Source organism: Crocuta crocuta, unplaced genomic scaffold, assembly GCF_008692635.1.
Source record: "Crocuta crocuta isolate KB4526 unplaced genomic scaffold, BGI_CrCroc_1.0 scaffold367, whole genome shotgun sequence".
Taxonomy (NCBI): domain Eukaryota; kingdom Metazoa; phylum Chordata; class Mammalia; order Carnivora; family Hyaenidae; genus Crocuta; species Crocuta crocuta.
Window position 1 is genome coordinate 5,887,474 of NW_027527936.1, and position 14,738 is coordinate 5,902,211.

Below are 14,738 nucleotides of genomic sequence, written 5' to 3' on the forward strand. Positions count from 1 at the left end.
TTTTTTTTTTTTTTTTAATAGTGTTGTACCTCACTATTAGACAAAGTAACTTGATAGCCCTGGAAGCAAAGTTAACAGAAACTATAAACTCTCTCTCATCTTCATTTTTCTAACATAGTACCTACTCTGATGCCCTCAAAATCGATATCAATGCAGTGATCAATTGCTAGGACAAGCCTTAACTAAGTAGTTCACCAAGGTTACCAAGGCCATGGACTCCAGCAAGGGGTCAAGGGAGTAAGAGAATTTATTTCCTTCTGGATTTTAAGCTGACTTCTGAATTGGTGCTCTGTGTCTGTCTTGATAATGCCAAGTTAGAAAACACAAGATGTGTATAACCCTGGAAGTGTTTTTCATAAACATAAACATTATGAATATTACTAGTTTTTCATATATGATAGGGTGGGACTAGTTATTAATAATGGATATCTTCTCATGGCCTGTCTTTACCCCTGTGTGATATTACCTATCATCCCCTTTTATGGAGATCAAACAAAATGACTCAAGTTGTAAAACCTCCCACATGGTCGAGTATCACCATTGTATTAGCATGACATTTTTAGTTACAAGTGACAGAAAACTAACTTAAACCAAATAAAAGTGTAGTCTTTCTTACTTGACACACAGCTAAGTAGAGGTGCTCAAATAATGTTAGCAGGAACCAGATTCATTCTCATTTCTCCTTCCCTCTGATGTTTCCCCAGGTGGCGACAAGGCTAGTCTGCAGCAGCTGCAGGCTACATTCCATCTGCTTAGCAACCCTATCCAGCAGAGTGCAAGTTTCTCCACATAATTGCAGAAAAATTCTGGGGGTTGAGTCTCATTGGCCGAGCTTGGGTCACATGCTCACCCCTGAACCAATCACTGAGTCCAGTGAAATGGAATGTTCTAATTGGATGGGCCTAGGTCATGTGGCACCCTTAGAAGCAGAGTATAGGATCAGCTGTACCCAAGCTACATAGATTGAGAACAGGGGAGGGGCAGTTTCTCAGAGAAAATCTGGGCAGACCAAAAACACTTTACTCTTGAAAAGCCATTGTTTATGCTTTTTCTTTTAAAAAGATTTTTTAAATGTTTTATTTATTTCTGAGAGAGAGAGAGAGAGAGAGAGACAGTGTGAGCAGGGGATGGTCAGAGAGAGAGGAAGATACAGAATTGGAAGCAGGCTCCCGGCTCTGAGCTGGCTGTCAGCACAGAGCCTGACGCGGGGCTCAAACCCACGAACCGTGGGATCATGCCCTGAGCTGAAGTCAGACGCTTAACCGACTGAGCCACCCAAGCGCCCCTATGCTTTTTCAAGGTTTTCGAGAATTCACATATAGGTGTATATGTATAACGAGTATATAAATATTATACATAAGTGAATAAAGAAAACACTTCCAGATAAATTCACATGACCAATCACTTTCTCCAGTAACCTCTGAACAGTAATAGGACTTACTGAAACAACCATCCCTTCATTTTGGTAGACCTACACAAAATAGATATAACCCACCTTGTTTATGTCCTCCGCAGTCATAGGGATTTTATAATACCTGCTCTGACATCCAATGCTGGAAACAAGTGACTCCATAGGAAGTGGCTAAGCCATCCTGTATAAGGAACACAATGTGCTGGACTATTTTGGACTGTCTCTTCAGAGCCAGGAAATCCACACAAACCCAGATCCTACAGGATTTTTTTTTCTTCACTATCACAAAAGGGAATCTGTGGGATATGAACTCCAGAGATGATGCAGTTAACCAGTAGGTCTTCAAAATGATCTAAAATATCATCCATCTCAGGCAATATAAGCTTCCTGCACTGTTTTCTAAAAGGTCTGGGTTTCCAACCTCAAGCTTTCGTTGCTTACCCTAAGCCCAGTCAGTCTCCAGTCTTGGAGAGAGACTATTCCTGGTTTGGTCCTTCCATGACACCTCTTTCCACTTTTGGAATTCCTCAAATAAGAGCATTAAGGTAGAGGATCCCGAGTGGAGGCAGACAAGGTGAGAATTTTTGGCTCTTCCTTGCTTTGATTTACCTGTGGCTCCCACATCTGGATGAGGGTAGAACATCCCAGATGCTCTGTTCCTGAATACTTCTGACACTTTTTTTTAAATAGTTTGATTTTGAGACAGAGAGAGACAGAGCATGAGTGGGGGGGGGGGGGGTAGAGAGAGAGGGAGACACAGAATCCGAAGCAGGCTCCAGACTCTGAGCTGCCAGCACAGAACCCAACACGGGTCTCAAACCCACAAACCATGAGATCATGACCAGAGCCAAAGTCGGACGCTTAATGGACTGAGACACCCAGGTGCCCCAGACAAACACTTTAAAGAGTCTAGACTTGAACCCTACCAATGTACCTAACTCTCCTCAACACTGTGACACTCTAGCATATAACTACAGATGTTTCACCTCTTCCCTTATCTCCACAAGAGCTGGAGCCCCATAATCAGTACTAGAATCACATCTGACCCATTTGATTTCTGGCGGGGGCGGGGGTGGTGGCTTGGGTGCTTGCTACTCATGAATTCACCATCAAGCAGCATTTAAGACTTGATGCTTTTCATACAGGAAGTTTTTTTTTAATATTTTCATTTATTTCCAGGAGAGAGAGAGACAGCGTGAGCAGGGGAGGGTCAGAGAGAGAGGGAGACACAGACTCCGAATCAGGCTCCAGGCTCTGAGCTGGCAGTCAGCACAGAGCCCGACGTGGGGCTCGAACCCACGAACCGCGAGATCATGACCTAAGCGAAAGTTGGACGCTCAACCGACTAAGCCACCCAGGTGCCCCAAGACTTGATGTTTTTCATGGCTGCTCCTCTTCCTAGGATTCTGTCTCCAGAAGACAAAGATGGGATCTTCTGGACCTTGGCCTTGGGAGGCCTTGGGCCTCCTGTTTTGAGGGTTTAAAACAGCTCAAACTCCAAGCCCATCTTCACTTCTTCTTTCCCTAATGCTCATGAGCTTAAGGAATGCTATAGCCAGGATTTCTTCTTGGCCAGGAGCCCCTTTACCTCCAACTTCCTCCAGTGTTCTGCTTTTCAGAGGCTCAGAAGAGTCCATCATAATCACCCTTTCCCTAAACCTATAGGGCCATCATTAGTGCTTTCATCTGTCCCATTTAGTCCTCATGTATAGTAGTCATTGAAGTCTTTGCTGGATATCTACAGTCACCTCAGCAGATTGAGTTTCCTTTACCCAAGACTTGAGCTGCCTCCCCTCTTCCTTTCCCATGTTACTTGGAAGAATCTAAAAGACCACTGTGAGTCCGGCAGCTGGAATTTTCCCCAAAGTCTTACCCTGGGACAGCCCTAGTCCTTGCCTGCTATGCAGGGGGGACCTGATTCATACTGTTTGGATCTTTGTCTCCTATTCCCTCTGCCTTCTATAAGAATGTCTCCAGCCCCAATTCAAAAGCAGGTATCTCTTGTCACACTCTCTGATAGAGCAGAGGGAAAACAAATCTGAGCAACTCTGTGGTTATAAAACCTCAAACTGCTCAATTGGCCAGAACATTAAATACTCAGTCAACTGACATTGAAGCCTCGGTAGCCTTGAGAACGTCCCTGTCACTCAGAGGATCTGCTATCACTGCCGCACATCTGGTATCCGCCACTCACAGCATCCCAGCAGCATCCCCAACCAAGAACACACTTTCCTCATGCCAGGGGTGGTCTTCCTCAAAAATACCGCCAACTTTTGGATCCTCATAAACCCCTGTATTAACCGAATGGGGTTTCCTTTTACCTGTCCTCAGTCACTAGGCTAACAATTCTGGTGGCAGCTGGGGCTCTTTCATTAGAGAACTTCTAACCATATCCAAGCCTGAAACTGTTCTCTGTCATTTCCCTGAGACTGCAAACTAGTTAACATCTTTAGCAAACTTGAGTAGAGCTGTATTTTCACCCCTCCTGAAGACCTCTCTGGGCCCTCTTTATCTGCTCAAGGACCTAACAGAAGTTCGCACAGCCTCTTCAATTTCAGGCTTTTCACGTTTCTTTTTGAATCTCACAATTCATAGAGGCTTCTAGAAGTCTATATCTACCTCCATGTGCAATTTTCTAATGTTACCTTGGTCATTGTCCTAAACATTTAGTTGGCTTTATCTCTAGTAGCGATGAGTCCATGGTACAGATATAAACTTCAGTTAGATAAAAAGATACACAGATACAGATACATAGACAGCATGTAGAAATCCCAGGTAGAACTCCTAAAACATAACCCACATGTCCTCAGGCTCATTTGCCTGTACAAAATGAGATTATATTATTTAGTAACCTTTTTATACCAAGTTATTCTAGCATGGTATAAATGGGAAGGACTCATTTCCCTACTTATGGGGATTAACCCCACCTCCAAATGTGGGGTTCAGCTATTTCTGACAGTCTCTCCAGGGTCTCTTAAGTCCTTGAGAATAAGTTCAAAGGCTAGTCATCTTGCCACCATACTTTTTCAGCTTTGGTGGCAGATGGATCCCAGGAGTTTACTGCATCTCCAGTAGTGGCCACATACAAGGACCCATTCTGGCCTCCAGAAGAAACAATGCATCCTATCCCGGCTGTTGCCACCTTTGCTGGCAGGGCTGGAATCTGCCCTCACGAGGCTGGGGTGACTTACAACTGCTGTTCGGATGCCACCTGCCTTCCTCTTTTTCTCTTTCCCATTATGTTAGTTTCCCCAAATCTGGGTTATACAGCCTTACTCTCCCCAATATCTTGTTAGAATTGGATGTGGGAGTGGAGGAGGAAGGACAAATGAGGAATACCTGTGCTCCCCTACAGAAAGCATGGCTCATAGAGAGTATACTATCACTATTTTGCAATTATTCCATCACATGTCTGTTTTTCTCTCTAGACCCAAAGCTCCTTATTTACCACAGTGCATGACTTATATTAGGCTCCTTGTCAGTACTCATTGACTGAATAGAATACTATGGTAGCTGCAAAGTACTATGAGGCCACAGAAGAAGAAACAATTAACTTTCCCTGGAGAGGATGCAAAAAGCAGTACTTAAGGCTTGGTCTTGAAGGATAAATAAGAGTTCATGAGACAGATGAGAAAAAGTAAGAGTAGAGGCTAAGGCGCTATAAGCCAACAAACGGGATATCAAGCAGGACAGAAGTTTATTTGTCTGTCATGTAACAATCCGGAGGTAGGCAAGTAGTCCAGGTCGGGTAGGACGCTCTATCCAAAGGCTCAGCTAAAACTCAGGGAAATCCTATTACTCAAAGGAAGGGGAGAATGGATACAGCCCCACATTCTGACTTGAGAGGATGGACTATGCAAATCTCAAGAAAAGAAAAGCTTGTTTGGAGGGGGAGAAGAAGGGGGGGAATGGGGGAAAGGGAGAGAAGCAAACCATGAGAGACTCTTGAATGATGACAAAAACTGAGGACTGATGGGTGTAGGGGGGAGGGGGGATGGGCATGGAGGAGGGCACTTGTGGGGATGAGCACTGAGTGTTATGTGGAAACTAATTTGACAATAAACTATTAGGGAAAAAAAAAGCTTGTTTGGAGAACAGAAAAGTTCAGGATGTCTGGAAAGTGGAGTGTGAGAGACAGAACAGTGGGAGATGAGGAGGAGGCCCAGTGGAGGCTTAATTGTGAAGATCCGCTATCTATCTCTCACCTCATCTTCTTACCCAACTCCCCAGACACACTCATTCCTTTAGATCAGCTTTGACCTTTCCCCTGTCAGAATCAGAAAGGTCTCAGAGAACCTCTATGCAGAATATTCTTTATTCCAGATCTTTACTGTAACCATTCATCATTCAGGCCTCAGCTCAAATGTCACCTCCTCAAAGTCACCTTCCATGATGATGCTAGTCTAGCCAAAGCAGTTCCCTCCACATCAACTTTCATTCCATTACCCTATTTTTATTTATTACTATCATTTACCACAACCTGAAATAATGTTGCTTACATTTCTTTTTGTTTATTGACTGTATCTCCAGCTAGAAAGTAAATTCTGTGAAGTCAGATATATGGTTTGTACTTCTGTATAACCAATACCTAGAACACTGCTCCGTAAATGTTTATTGAATGCACTTAGTTTAATTCCTTTGTGGTTTTTTTAAAGTTTACTTATTTATTTTGAAAGAGAGAGAGAGAAAGCAGGAGAGGGCAGAGAAGGAGGGAAAGATAATCCCAAGCAGGCTCCACACTGTCAGCACAGAGCCCGGCGTGGGGCTCAGTCTCACAAACCATGAGATCATGACCTGACTGGAAATCAAGAGTCGAATGCTTAAACAACCGAGCCACCCTGGTGTCCCTCCTTTGTTCTTTTTAACTTGACTTAGAGAAGCTATGGGATTTGCTTGAAGGCACAGGTATCTCAGTGTCCTCTCAGTGCTCTCACATGTCTGAGTCACCACCTGTGTTACCCTCCTACTTTGATCCAAGATTCCCACCAAAATATTTGTTTTTGGGTTTTAAATATTTCACAGTCTTGAATGTGTTCAGTATGCCAGAACACTTATCAGACACAGAATTGTTCCAAAAGAATTCACCTTTAGAAATTTTATTTAAAATGTGAGATTAGACAGTGTGATGTTAGGAAAATTAGCATTGACACATAGATCAACGGAACAGAATAGTGATCACAGAAACAGTCCCACACATATAAGCTCAATGATTTTTGACAAAAGTACAAAGGCAATTCAATGGAAAAAGAATAGTCTTTTCAACAATGGTGCTAGAACAATTAGATGTCCACATACCAAAAAAATAAAAAGAACCCCAACAAATACCTCACACCTTATATAAAAGTTAACTCAAAATGGATAACAAGGGCTTGTGGGTGGCTCAGTCGATTAAGCGTCCGAATTTGGCTTAGGTCACAATATCACAGTTTGTGGGTTCAAGCCCCACATTAGGCTCTCTGCTCTCAGCACAGAACCCACTTCAGATCATCTGTCTCCCTCTCTCTGCCCCTACCCCACTTGCACTCTCCGTCTCTCAAAAATAAATAAACATGGCACAAAAAGAGACACATAAACCAATGGAATAGAATTGAGAACTCAGAATTAGACCCACAAATATATGGCCAACTAATCTTTGACAAAGCAGGAAAGAGTATCCAACGGAAAAAAAGACAGCCTCTTTAACAGATGGTGCTGGGAGAACTGGACAGCAAAGTACAAAAGAATGAAACTAAATCACTCTCTTACACCGTACACAAAAATAAACTCAAAATGGATAAAGGACCTGAATGTGAGACAGGAAACCATCAAAACCCTAGAGGAGAAAGGAGGAAACNCGGAACAGGAGAAACTTAACAAAGGACCACGGGGGAGGAAGAGGGGAAAACATAGTTGGGGAGAGGGAGGGAGGCAAACCATGAGAGACTCCTGAATACTGAGAACACACTGAGGACTGATGGAGGTGGGGGAGAATGGAAGGGGGTGCTGGGAGGAGCACTGGGTGTTATATGGAAACTAACTTGACAATAAACTATGAAAGATAAACAAATAAATAAACATTAAAAAAAAATGGATCATAGACCTAAATGTAAAACCTAAAACTGTAACATTTCTAGAAGTAAACATAAGAGAAAATCTTTGTGACATTGGGTTAGACAAAGACTTCGTAGAAATGACATAAAAGTACAATCTATAAAATTAAAAAAGTGATAAACTGGACTTCCTCAAAATTAAAAAAGTTCTACCTGCAAAAGATACTGTTAAGAGAATAAAAGAAAAGCTATGGACTAAGAGAAAATATTGGGAAATCAGTTACCCAACAAAGGTCTTATATCTAAAGATCTCTCTTTTTTTTTTTTAACGTTTATTTTTGAGAGAGAGACACACACAGAGAGAGACACAACCCGGGGAGGGTCAGAGAGAGAGAGAGAGAGAGAGAGAGAGAAGATCCAAAGCGGATTCTGCGCTGACAGCAGTGAGCCAGATGTGGGACTCCAACTCTCAAACTGAAAGATCATTACCTGAGCTGAAGTCAGATGCTCAACCAACTGAGCCACCTAGATGCCCCAAGGTCTTGTATCTAGAGTACATAAAGAACTTAGTAATACGAAGGGCACCTGGGTAGTTCAGTTGGTCAAGCATCCCACTCTTGATTTCAGCTCAGGTTGTGATCTCATGGTCTTGATCTCATGGTGGTGGGATTGAGCCCCACATCGGGCTCCACACTAACAGCGCAGAGCCTGCTTGGAATTCTTTCTCTCTGCCTTTCTCTCTTTCTCTCAAATCAAACAAACAAACATTAAAAAAAAACACAAAAAAAAGAATTTAAGGCGCCTGGGTGGCTCAGTTGGTTAAGCATCCAACTTCAGCTGAGGTCATGATCTCACGGTTCATGAGTTGGGTCCCAGCTGCGCTGACAGCTCAGAGCCTGGAGCCCGCTTCAAATTCTGTGTCTTCCTCTCTCTCTCTGCCCCTCTCTTGGTCACACTCTCTCTTTCTCTCTCTCAAAAATAAAATAACGTTAAAAAAAAAACACTTAAAAAGAATTTAGTAATAAGAAAACAAACAACTCCATTAAAAATGAGCAAAAAATATTAACACTTCACCAAAGAAGATATGCAGATAGCACATAAAATGATGCTCAACACCATTAACCATTAGAGAAAGGCAAGTTAAAACCACGATGAGACACCACCCCCACACCTGTTAGAATCACTACAAAGAAAAACAACCCTGAGAATACTGAATGCTGGTGAGAACGTGGAGCAGATGAAACTCTCATTCTGGGTCAGGGTGAATTTAAAATGGTATAGCCATGGGGTACCTGGATGGCTCAGTCAGTTAAGCACTGAACTTCAGCTCAGGTCATATCTCACGGTTTCTGAGTTTGAACCCTACATCGGGCTCTGTGCTGACAGCTCAGAGCCTGGAGACTGCTTCGGATTCTGTGTCTCCCTCTCTCTCTGCCCCTCCCCTGATCACACTCTGTTTCTCTCTCTCTCAAAAATAAACATTTTAAAATTTAAAATAAAATAAAATAAAATGATACAGCCACTTTGGGAAACAGTTTAACAGTTTATTATGAAATTAAACATACAATTACCATAGGATCCATAAATTCCACTCCTAGGTACTTACCTAAGAAAAATGAAGATTTACATTCACACAAAAACCTGCACACAAATGTATAAAGCAGCTTCATCCATAATCACAAAAAAAAAAAAACCTAGAAACAACACAAATATCTTTTAACTGGTGAGTAGACAAATTGGTATATCCATATAGTCAAATACCACTCAGCAATAAGAAGGAATAAATTACTGATACACTCAGCAACATGAATGAATGTCAAATGCATTACACCAGGTAAAAGAAGCTAAACTCAAGGAGCACCTGGGTGGCTCAGTTGTATAAAAAACCAACTTTGGCTCAGGTCATGATCTCGCAGTTTGTGAGTTCAAGCCCCGCACTGGGCTCTCTGCTGTCAGCACAGAGCAGCCTGCTTTGGATCCTCTGTCTGGATCCTCTCTCTGGCCCTTCACTCTCTCTCAAAAATAAATAAACATTTTTAAAAAGAAGAAGAAGCCAAACTCAAAAGGCAACTTGCTGTATGATTCCATTTATATGTTGTTCAGAAAAATAAAATTATAGGAACAGAAAATAATGACTGGGATGAAGGGACGTGTTGACTATAAAAGTGTATTATGAGAGAGATTCTCTTGGATAATAGAACTGTTCTGTATCTTGAGGGCTTGTTTGGAAGTTCTAGCACAGGAGCTTAGCTACTCATATATTCTTGACCAAAAATCAGTCCTCCTCTATTGGGGAAGTTCATCCTCTTCCACTGAGCACGCAGCTTCAGGAGGGACGCACCTGGAGCAGTGAGGGTGGAAGGGGACATCCGCCTAGCCAGCCAGATCAGCCAAATCAACCCTAGTGATGAATGAGGTGACAGGTGTCCCAACCAGATGGTCCCCACATCCAAGAACTGCTCTGTATCTTGACTGTAGTGGTGATTAGATGGCTGTACATGATTGTTTAAACCAATGATTCTTTTTTTCTCTTTCATAGTTTATTGTCAAGTTGGTTTCCATACAATACCCAGTACTCCTCCCAACAAGTGCCCCCCTCCATGCCCATCTCCCCTTCCCCTCTCCCCCACCCCCATCAGCCCTCAGTGTGTTCTCAGTATTCAAGAAGTCTCTCATGGTTTGCCTCCCTCCCTCTCCCCAACTACTTTTTCCCCTTCTCCTCCTCCATGGTCCTCTGTTAAGTTTCTCCTGTTTCACATATGAGTGAAAACATATGGTATCTGTCCTTCTCTGCCTGACTTATTTCGCTCAGCATAACACCCTCGAGTTCCATCCACGTTGCTACAAATGGCCAGATTTCATTCCTTCTCATTGCCATGTAGTATTCCATTGTATAGATAAACCACATCTTCTTGATCCATTCGTCCGTTGATGGACATAAACCAATAATTCTCAACTGGGAGGAATTCTGCTCCTTAGGATACATTTGGCAAGGTCTAGAAATATTTTTACTTACCACAACTCAAAGGGAGAGGGGATGCCTTTGGGTAGAGGCCAGGGATGCTACTAAACATTCTACGAGACAACAGGATAACCTGCGCAGCCAAGAATTATCTGGCCCCAAATGCCAATAGTGCCAAGGCTGAGAAACCCTGATGTAAGCCAGAGGTCAGAAAGCTATACAGCCCAAGGGCTAAATTCCACCCACCACTTGTCTTTGTGTGACTCACAAGCTAAGAATAATTTTTAGAGTTTTTAATGATTGGGGGGAAGAAATAAAAAAATCAAAAGAAGAATATTTCATGAAAATTATATAACTTCAAATTTCAGTGTCCATAGAGTCATGCTCATTTATTTATGTATTATCTGTGGATGTTCTGGCATTCCAAAGGCAAAGTTGAGTATTTATAACAGAGATTGTATATCCACAAAGCCTAAAATATTTACCACCTAGCTCTTTACAGTTAAGTTCGCTAACCCTTGGTCTAAATCCATGAAAATGTACATTTGAATTTTAAAATGTGAAATTATAGATGCCTACACTGGCTTAGTATGAGCTGTGCTAACATACTCATTTCTATAAATGTGCATGTCCTTTCTGGTTTTTCCGACAGAAGGTAAATAGTGAATAATAGGAATTTATCGCTGACTGGGTCCTGATGTGAAATTTTCCTATTTAAAAAAAATCATATGCACCATCTCTGACCGTGAAGAATCCCATTCAGTTTCCTGGACACAGAGACAGTTCTCCAGAGAAGACATCTGTGATGAAGCAGCTAATACCCCGTGCACTTGTCATCAGATCAGTAACGGGGTCTGACTGGGTCTCTCTGACCGTGACTGCTCCTGGACTGAATGGGGCATTTATCACACTGTCTCGGGCAAACCAGCTGACCATCACGCACATGGGCCCAAGAGCCTGTGAATTAGCTCCTGTCCATTAGCCCCTGTCCAAACACTCTGGCCCTCGTACTGCAGTCACGTTATCAGTCCCCTCCAGACCCTGGAAGCGTGATCAGGCATGAGCTCCCTGCCTCCTACCATCCCTCATCTCCACTTGGACAAACTGTCAGTTAATTAGCTAATGTGGGTAAAAATGCTCAAAGCTGCAAAATGCTCAGCTGGGCTATTATGATTATCATCTGGTTGGAACCCCGCCCTCTAACTCCCTCTGCCCCAAAGTCAGCCCACGGGACTCTTTGCCGTCCGTGGATGGGAAAACACCAGAGAAGGCCACAGAGTAGTCACCCACGTTTAAGGCCAGAGCCCCTGATATTGCCTCCTGATACTGACGCTATGCCAACTGGTACCATAAATCCTGAAGCCCAGGATCTGGCTTGACTTTCCTCATTTAAAGGAATTGGCAGCATGGCAAATCTCAGATTCCCCCAAATTACTGAATGTTGGATGACCTCTGGTTTCTTTTTTCAGCTAGATAGATCATTTAGAAAGTCAAAACAGCCTTTTGAAAAGATTACGTGGGAATCATAGCATTATCTGCTCCCAGTTTACAGAGCTTTAAGCCTGACATTCCCAGGGCCAAAACTCAATTCTCCATCCCTCAATTCAAGCCGTTTCAAGAACTCCCTGTCCAGAAAGCTGACCCCTGAAGGGCAGAGTGATGGCTAGAGTGGCCCAAGCTGCTGAAGTTTCATGAAGTTATCAAATGCCAAAACAGAAAGGTGCCCAGGGCAGACACATGTTACTCCTATCCATCTCACCTTTCTGAAAGGTCTTTCTGGGGCACCTGGGTGGCTCAGTCGGTTAAACGTCCGACTTCAGCTCAGGTCATGATCTCACAGTTCGTGGGTTTGAGCTTCGCGTTGGGCTCTGTGCTGACAGCTAGCTCAGAGCCTGGACCCTGTTTCAGATTCTGTGTCTCCCTCTCTCTCTGCCCCTCCCCTGCTCATGCTGTCTCTCTGTCTCTCTCTCTCTCTCTCTCTCTCTCTCTCTCTCTCTCTCAGAAATAAATAAAACATTTTACAAATTTTTTTGAAAGGTCTTTCTGTGGGGTAGGACTGAAAATGGCTGATCTCAATTGCCCAAAGCCCAATTTCAGAAGAGTTAAAAGCATAATTTCATTGTAGCCATATCTGGGCATTTCCTATATGTTCCCTGATGATCCTCAGAGCAGTTAAAGTATCCTATTTCTCCCTGCACATCTATCATCCTTCCTCTCCGTCTCCATTTCTAAGGTCTCATCAGTTCTCACCAGGGCAGCTGTTACAGCCTCTGCACTGGGTCCCCACTACCATCCCTTGTGTCCCTCCTGACTGTAAGCTCTCCTCTACAGCCAGACAGATCATTCCAAAACACAATCATGATCATATCACTCCCCACCTAAAAATGTTTAACAGTGCTCTGTCATTGACAAAGTCCAAACTCCTTAACTTGACAGTCAATCCCTTCAAAATTTTGTCCCTGCCTCTCACCTTCCAACACACTATGCTGGTACCATACCAGGCAATTCCCCCTTCCCCACCTGTGACTTGGGCATGCCAGCCTCTGTGCCCATACTTACACCTTTTTCTTCCTTCTGGAATGCCCTTTCTACCTCATTGCCATCCACGAAAAACCTTTCTTAAAACATCAGCCCAAATGCCACCTCCTCCAGAAGCCTTCCATGAAGTCACCTCTGAAGCGCCACAGCATTTTGCCAGTCATTTCTTGGGCCTGCTTTGCTTTCTGTGGTGGCTATTAATGTACATATGCCCTCTCCCTCATGGAACAATAGGCATATTAAAAAAGTCCTATAACCTAGTGCAGCATAAAGTAGGTGCTGGTAATCATTAGTGACTGATGAACAAACTGCAACAGACAGATTATAGGCTAATGAGAGCATGAATCAAAGGAAGGGAACTGGGATGGAGGGAGAAGTACATGTCATAAAGAAAAAAAAAGGTCAACAAGGTTAAAGACTTAGCTGTCATCTTAATAACAACAGCTTGCAAGGCCTGGGTATTATGCTAAGCATTATCACATTTATTCATCACATCACTCTAAGACACAGGCACTGTTATCATCTGCATTTTGTAGATGAGAAACTGAGGCTCAGAGATGGCAAATTCGTTGTTTCATCCCTGGCCTCTTGGCTGATATTTAAATACATCCCACACACTCCCACTTCTGAGTCTTTACACTTGCTCTACCTGAAACATTCTTCCCCCAAGTATAGTCAGGGGCTATAGTCAGGGAAGGCTTCCTCCCTTCTGGTAGGTCTCTGTTCAAATATCACTTTACCAATGAAGTCTCTTCTGTCCACCCTATACAAAATGGCAAATATTCCCCCTGGTCAGGGGCAAAGCCCATATTTAAAACCAGTTCTGAATCCAAAGCCAGATGACAAGGTAATAGTCATGTGGGTCAATGGGAATAGAAATGCCCATCACTAAACCAATCACTGTGATGATTGGTCAGGCCAGGGTCTCAATGCTCATCCCTGGAATTCAGGGGTGGGGCAGGCCCATTTAAACCACATGGACCAAAAATGGAGAAGGGATGTTCCTCCAAGGAAAATTGAAAGACTATAACCAAAAGGAAGAGAGAAGTCCAGGCAGGTAAAAACAATACATATTCACAACAATGGCCAAATCCTACCAATTTCTCAACAGTAGATGAAGTCACCAGTCAGATTGGACCAAATCATTCACCAAGTAGATTTATGTTGCTCTGACCTCCACAAAACTACTCAGCACCAGAAAACTGAGATTCCATTTTTCACTTCTCAAATTAGCAAGATCTTTTATTTTTTTTAATGTTAATACTTCTGTTAGGGCGATGGAATATAAGTGGCAGAACCTTTCTTCCTGGAAAGCATTTTGGAAATATATATCAAGATCTCTAGAAATATTTTTTAAGTTTATTTATTTATTTTTGAGAGAGAGAGAGCACACGAGCAGGAGGAGGGCAGAGAGAAAGGGAGAGAAAGAATCCAAGCATGATCTGCACTGTCAGTGCTGAGCCTGATGCAGGGCTCGATGCAGGGCTTTGTGTGGGGCTCGATGTGGGGGTCAGTGCCTTGCTTGAACTCATGAACCATAAGATCATGACCTGAGCCGAAATCAAGAGTCGGATATGCTTAACCGACTGAGCCACCCAGATGCCCCTAAATATACTTTGATCCTCTTTTTTTTTTTTTTAATATTTTTATTTATTTCTAGGAGAGAGAGAGACAGCGTGAGCAGGGGAGGGTCAGAGAGAGAGGGAGTCACAGACTCCGAAACAGGCTCCAGGCTCTGAGCTGGCAGTCAGCACAGAGCCCGACGCAGGGCTCAAACCCACGAACCACGAGATCATGA

The 14,738-nt window shown here is 43.1% G+C and overlaps 1 protein-coding gene across 2 annotated transcripts in view; it reads right to left on the minus strand.

The window, feature by feature from the left end:
• The window catches only part of PIK3R3 (phosphoinositide-3-kinase regulatory subunit 3), a 156,482-nt gene that overhangs the window by 137,833 nt on the left and 3,911 nt on the right, over positions 1–14,738 (minus strand). Inside the window, exon 1 of one of the 2 annotated variants that reach the window (XM_077752134.1) lies at positions 617–738. The exons of the other annotated variant lie outside the window; for it this stretch is intronic. The gene's annotated coding sequence lies outside the window, so the exon portion shown is untranslated. Of the gene's footprint in view, positions 1–616; positions 739–14,738 lie in introns of those variants that run through there. 2 annotated transcript variants of the gene reach the window in all.